The sequence below is a fragment of the Heloderma suspectum genome, chromosome 2 (genome assembly GCF_057233095.1).
Source record: "Heloderma suspectum isolate Gila_16-S chromosome 2, 16-S_ref, whole genome shotgun sequence".
Taxonomy (NCBI): domain Eukaryota; kingdom Metazoa; phylum Chordata; class Lepidosauria; order Squamata; family Helodermatidae; genus Heloderma; species Heloderma suspectum.
In genome coordinates, this window is record NC_139459.1 from 378432202 (window position 1) to 378439581 (window position 7380).

General features: G+C 47.0%; 1 long non-coding RNA gene across 1 annotated transcript in view; it reads right to left on the reverse strand.

The window, feature by feature from the left end:
* Nucleotides 1-7380, reverse strand: part of LOC146356295 (uncharacterized) — an 867031-nt gene that overhangs the window by 804988 nt on the left and 54663 nt on the right. The gene's annotated exons all lie outside the window — the stretch shown is intronic.

A 7380-nucleotide genomic window follows, 5' to 3' on the forward strand; every position in this document is an offset into this window, starting at 1 on the left:
TCACCACCCCTGAAAATGTCACACAGAGTCAGTAGACCCTGCTGAATGGGCTGAGTTGTGATGTGTGTATGTGGAGAGGGGATTCCCAAAAATCAGGTGTCGGGACCTTCCTCGATCAGAGTGGAAGGCAGATACTGAATCCTATAACACAGCCTCCCCCAGCCGGTTTCCCTCCAGATGTGTTGGACTACGTCTCCCATAGTACCCCGTCAGCTCTGTTGCTATAACAGATTAAAAAAAAATGTTTGGCAATCAGAAGGAAGGGAGGTAGGTTTGATCCGAGTATGTGCAGAGTCCCACGTTTTAAAACTTATTATGGCACCAGTGTAACTGCAGGAATAAAATGATTCAAAAGCGAAGCTGGTGTGTGTTCGTTTGGTCGAGATTATGTGAGGAAAACCAAGCTGTCCAATAATATGTTATCATGACTGAACTGTTCAAAATTAATCTCCCTGGCAATATAGAGAGAGTGTTTTTTTTAGGGATGACCAGAAAGTACGGGCTGACTAAGGATGCATTCCTATGCATGTTTAGACAGAACAAAGTCCTACAACTCCCAGAATTCCCCAGCCAGTATGGCTGGCTGGGGAATTTTAGGAGTTGTAGGACTTTGTTCTGTCTAAACATGCATAGGAGTGCACCCTAAGCTTGGTTAAGGGGGTGGTGATGGGTAGGCAAAAGTGTATGGTTGAAATTCAGCATATTTGGGAGACACAGTGGACTCCTGGCCTGTAATAATCTAATGGTTCATTTTGATCGCCTGATCAGACTCAAGGGGCATTTTGCCTTCAGCATCTCACAGACTGCATCGGGCAGCAACAGTATCATTAAGTGATGCTGTGACAGTCGCCTCCCTTGTGACGGAGAATCACACCTGGATTCCAGCCATAGTTTCAGAGCCCAAGGCAGTGCGAGGAAACCTCCCACCGACACGGCCCCTGCCTGGCTAAATCCCAGCAGTGCAGGAGTCATTAACGGTTCCTTCAGGCTCTGGGCCTCATGTCGCCCTTGAATCAGATGTTTACATTATTGGTCGCAAGGGGGTCTTTAGGGAACTCTTCGGAGAGAAAAAGCGGAATAAATCGCCTTGATTCTAATAATTACAAGGGGAAGGCGCATCGCCTCGGCAACCTCCTGGACTGTCTGTGACCTGAGGCGCAGGTGCAGACCTGGAGAAAAACATGTTTGCCAGAACTCGTCAATGTGAATGCCATATTCTCCTGAGTGTCGGCCAAGGGAAAGAGAGTGAGCTTGGCAAACTTTGCCAAAGAAACTTTCGTAAGAGCCACGCTCAAGATATGCATTTAAAAGGAATGTATTTGAACTACCATTTGACTGCATGCTTGGTTTCTCTGAATGCAGAAACACCTGCCTTGTCTGGCGGTGGCCCTGTTTCGCTGCCCTGCCGGTTAGTAGAAGGCAGCCTACCTGGCCTCTAGAAGGAATAATGATTCACTGTCACACAACATGCATTTGTTACTCTTGAACTCGGGGGCGCAACTTGTGGCCCTCAGATGTCTGAGGCGACAACTCGCCTCAGCCCTAGCCTGCAGAGCCAGCAGTGAGTAATGATGGGAGATGTAGGCCACAAATCTGTGACTGATGACAAAACGCACTTCCTGTTACCCCACTACCAGTACCACCAGCGTTCCCATCAAAGGAGTGTGCAAGCTTCTTTGCAAACCGGCCCTTTGGGATGGTGCTTCAGGTGACCTCACTGCTGACCCTGGACTCTGTCCTCCTCCCGTAATCCCCCTGGCGTTGCGTCACTCTACGTCAGCCTTTCCCAACTTGGTGCCCATGCTGGCTTGGGATGATGGGAGTTGTGCTCCAACACATCTGGCGGGGTACCAGGTTGGAGAGGGCTGCTTTATCTCTTATTAGCAAACAGACCTGGCTTCCCACAGTTTGGAACAGGCCTTAGCTTGATACAGGGAAGCCTTCAAGCAAACTTACACGGCTGTCAGAGTTGGACGCATTGTGTCCACCCCCATCTAAAGGTAGCCAAGACTGCTGGCGCCCCTAGGCGTGACCACGGCTATGGTGCATCCCTGAAGGAGGGGCATGTCCATTCCCCTGAGGGCTGTGGGCTGCCCCACAGTAGCGGGGAAGACAGAAGCCATATAACTCTAGGCCTACTACTCTCCCCAGGTTCAAATTATATAGCAGGGGTGGGCAACCATGTGCAGGGGTCATGTTTGTTCCCCGGAAATCCTCCCGCACAGGCTGCACTCTGTGAGGCAACAGGGCACGCCCTACACACATCTGTTTGCTGCTGAAGTTTGGCAGCAAACTGCTAAGAAAGCCTAAAGCAGCCCAATCTCGCTTCAAAACAAGTGAGATTTGGCCACTTTCGGCTGCATTCGTGGTTTGCCACCAAGTTTGGTGGCAAACTGGCAATGTTTGGGCCGCCACGAGTTTCAGTGGCTTGGTGGCAGGGACTGCACCAAGTGACGGCGAGGTGTTGCCCACCCCTGCTGTATAGCAAAGCTATGAACTGGTTCAGGAAGTCTGTCCCTAGTGACTGAAGACGTTCCTGGAGGCTTCAACCACATTTCCACGTTAAAATTAATTAAAGGCGCAATCCTATGCATGTTTAGACACAAAAAAGGGTCCTGCAACTCCCAGCATTCCCCAGCCGGCATGGCCGGCTGGGGAATGCTGGGAGTTGTAGTACTTTTTCTGTCTTAAACAGGCATAGGATTGTGTCCTAATGCATTTTAAAAACAAAACACCCCCATGGTGCACACCCCTAGTATGCATGCCAAGTCTTAGGTGCCTAGGTTTCACAGGCTTGGCGCTGGGGCACTGACGTACAAACAGATAGATACACATCCTCTTTTGTTAAAGGGGCACCTTTATCTACAGTGAGTCACCAAAAAAAAAAAAGTTTCAACCATTATAAGCCTCAAAATTCTACTGCTTATAAAAGTGACACCTGTTGAGCTCATAACTTGAAACTTGGCATCCATAATCTCCCTGATGAGGTCTAAAATTGTGCACAATTTCAAACCTATCCAATACAAATTGCCACAGGTACAGCAAGTTAAAAAGTGCTGAAAATTACACATTTGTACTTTTTACTCCAAGCTGCAGTTTGGCTTATCACATATTTCTTTCAAATTTTAGTGAAAACTACTGATGAATGTTATTCTGGCATGCCGAGGAGGTGTAGCTTTCATGCTCTGGTGAAATCCTGAAGAGTGACTCAAACGTTTTTCTGCGCCATGAAAGCCTAAGGCAACGACAGCTGGCAAAGTTAGGTCAGGCATACTCTGTTTCACTCTGAAGCGAGGATGTTGCCAGTACTCCAGTGTTTTCAGAGAGATTCTGTTTTTGGAGAGGAAATCTGCTGTACTCCATATGATATGCCTATTCCTTTAGTTATGGAATGTGACCTCACAAGATCAGGAGACACATTACTGCAGAGATCAAGATCCTAGCATGGTGTGTCTGTGTGTAGGGGGGCTTTAACTCTTTGCCCCCCCATCGTAACTCTTTGTTGTTCAGTCATTAAGTCGTGTCCGCCTCTTCGTGACCCCATGGACCATAGCACGCTAGGCCTTCCTGTCCTCCGCTCTCTCCCGGAGCGTGCTCAAGTTCATATTCATTGCATCGGTGATGCTATCTAGCCATCTCATCCTCTGCCATCCCCTTCTCCTTTTGCCTTCAATCTTTCCCAGCATCAAGGTCATTTCCAGGGAGTCTTCTCTTCGCATTAGGTGGCCAAAATATTTGAGCTTCAGCTCCAGTATCTGTCCTTCCAATGAGCAGTCAGGGTTGATTTCCTTTAGGATGGACTGATTTGACCTCCTTGCAGTCCAGGGGACTCGTAAGAGTCTTCTCCAGCACCACAGTTCGAAGGCATCAATTATTCGGCGCTCAGCCTTCCTTAGAGTCCAGCTCTCACAGACATACGTTGCTGTTGGGAAAACCATAGCTTTGATTAGACGGACCTTTGTCGGCAAGGTGATGTCTCTGCTTCTTATTATGCTGTCTAGGTTTGCCATAGCTTTCCTCCCAAGGAGCAAGTGTTTGTAACTCTTTACATTGCCAAAAAGGCATCCAGTTGTAATGTAAATTGCAGGCAGAGGGCAAAGGGATAAATCCTGTACCCCTCACTCCAGGGTCCTGATCCATATTAGGTCCCATACACTTACTTTTCAGTTAAAAAAAAAAAAACTAGGGAAAAACCCTAGCTAATCGTTAAAGAACATGTACTTTGATTCTTAGGGATTTTGCAGGGGCGGCGGGTGTGTGTGGAATGCACGGATGGGGGAAACAGGAGGACCACAGTCTCATACCACCTTTCTGAAAGCAGAACATAAGAACATAAGAAGAGCCCTGCTGGATCAGGCCAAGGGTCCATCTAGTCCAGCATTCTGCTCACACAGTGGCCAACCAGCTGCCCCAATGGGAAACCCACAAACAGGACATGAGTGCAACAGCACCCTCCCGCCCATGTTCCCCAGCAACTGGTGTACATAGGCTCACTGCCTCTGATACTGGAGGTAGCATAGAGCCAGCAGGACTAATAGCCATTGATAGCCTTATCCTACATGAATTTGTCCAATCCCCTTTAAAGCCGTCCAAATTGGGGGCCATCACTACATCCTGTACAAGTGAGTTCCCTAGCTTAACTTTGCGCTGTGTGAAGAAGCCCTTCCTTTTATCTGTCCTGAATCTCCCACCAGTCAGCTTCATGGGGTGACCTCTTTGGGTTATAGTATTTTGAGAGAGGGAGAAAAACGTCTCCCTCTCCACATTCTCCACACCATGCATCATTTTGTAGACCTCTATCATGTCTCCCCTGACCCTCCTTTTTTCCAAGCTAAACAATCCCAGCTGTTGTAACCTTTCCTCATAGGGGAGATGCTCCGGCCCCTTGATCATTTTAGTTGCCCTTTTCTGCACTTTTTCCGATTCTACAATATCCTTTTTAGGTACTGTGACCAGAACTGTACACAGTATTCCAAGTGTAATCGCGCCATAGATCTGTATAACGGGAGTATGATCTTGGCAGTTTTATTTCCAATTCCTCTCCTATCTATGCCTAATGCGGAGTTTGTCTTTTTCACAGTGGCCACACACTGGGTCAACATTTTCACTGAGCTGTCCACCACAACCCCAAGATCTCTTTCTTGGTCAACCACCACTAACTCAGTTCCTTTGCAACACAAGGGCCCTTCATCCTCCTTTCCACATGATAGGTAAAGGGAACATAGGGATTAGGACCACTGTGCTTTCTGAAGGCGGAAACAGAATGCGAGGGCCCCAATCTTTGCTGTCCTTTTTTGTGTGGTAGGGAAAGGCCATGCAAGGATTATGATTCACACCAGGTGTACTCACACATTGTACTGAACATGCGTTCATGTTCTAGGTGCACTCATTAAGATGGTTGTGAGAATCTGGCCCTATATGGTTGCTCTGCTCATGTGTAAGTTCTACATGCAAAGAGAGGGAGCAGGAATTAGTCCACTAGCTCTATTTCCTTCCCTCCCTGTGAAGAGCATCTGTTTGCAAATAAGTGCTTCCACTGTCTGTGGAAGCTCTCCCCGGGATTTTAGACAGACCAGTGCAGTTCTCCTGTCTGCATTCTGACAGTGGAGGTGGGGTAGCAGGAAACTGTCAGTGCAGAGAAGAGTGAGGTAATTTTGAGGGCTGAGGGAGTGAAGGACATTAAGAGGGCTATGGTTTAATTGATTTTTGTTCTTTTTGATTTATTACCAAAAGCAGGGCAAGAGAGGTCCTCTTGAGGGCACCATGACCCACACAGGCCCACTTGTTGGGCATGAGAAGACTGAGGGGAGATAGGAAAACGTTCTTCAGGTCCTTGAAAGGTTGCCACAGAGAGGAAGGCCAGGATCTCTTCTCGATCATCCCAGAGTGCAGGACACGGAATCATGGACTCAAGTGACAGGACACCAGATTCCGGCTGAACATCAGGAAAAACTTCCTGACTGTTAGAGCAATACGACAATGGAACCCATTACCTGGGGAGGTGGTGGGCTCTCCCACACTGGAGGCCTTCAAGACGAGGCTGGACAGCCATCTGTCAGGGATGCTCTGACTTGGATTCTTGCATTGAGCAGGGGGTTGGACTCGATGGCCTTGTAGGCCCCTTCCAACCCTACTATTCTATGATTCTATGTATGAAAGGTCTTTCTGCCATGTCAATCTCAAACTGTGGGATGGGATCCCTCAAGAACTACAATTGCTCCCCACACTTTGCTTTTAGAAATGGTGTGAAGAAGACCCAACTTCTTAATTGAGCCTTAAAATTATGTAGTTTTAAAAATGTTTTACAGGTTTTAATGTTCTTCTTATTGTGTTAAGGCTTTGTTTTGAATTGCTGTACATCGCCTTGACGGCTTTTAAAAAATAAGGTGGCATACAAATTAATAATAATAACAGATTATATATCTTCATATTCCATTATATATGTTAAAGTAAATACTAAAGAGCTTAAATGAGAAGTCTGAGCCTTTGTGGTTCATCCTGACAGAGAAATCCACCAATCCCAAATAAAGAGGTTTTTTTCCCCTTCAAGTTTTGGGAGGTAGGTTAATCAGGCAGATGAATCTCTGTTCAGAAGTGGTCCCAATCCATGCCATTATCCTAAATTGCAGGCATATATTCACATGGAGTGGAAGTGGGGGTAATTGTAAATAGTGAGGTCAGAGGGAAATGAAATGCAGAAAGGACTATCAGGGATAATTACCTTATTAACAGTGGCCATTCACAAAGCAGCTGTTCCTGAAAATGCAAACACCCTATTATTGGTAAGCTAATTAAACACATTGTGATAAGAAACCTGTATCCCAATTCAAGCCACAGTTGATAGAAATGAACCTCTTGCTGAAGTGTAATCCCCCAGTTTCATGCTGCAGTCTCCCTTTGAGGTGACTTTGTTCCAGAACAGCCAATTAGTGGTCAGTGGCAGAATGTCCTGTGGCAGCAGGTATTTATTAAGGGCTGTTTTTTCTTATGCCTTGATAGTTTGTGGCTTATGAAACTAAGAAACTACAAATAATCAATTACAGCTATGATCCATTTACCTAATAAAAAGCAAGAGGTAAAACCTCAAAACAGACAGAAGAAGCAATCCTATGGCCCCTAGACAGAGTCAGGGGGGGGGGGTAGGATAATTCAGATTCCTGGATCTGAGACCAAAGACAGCACTCTGACCGCAGATCCAGCAACCTGTGCTCCCCGCCCTCTCTCCCCCACAGCTACACAGAGAGAACCACACGGTTGCCCGAGGTCTCAAAGGCAACTTTGGAGAGGAGGTAAAGGTGGTGTGTTTGAGGGCAGGGAGGGGACTGGGGAAGCCGGGATACGATATATCCTGAGGCCTGCCCAGCTTCCTTCCCTCCTGCT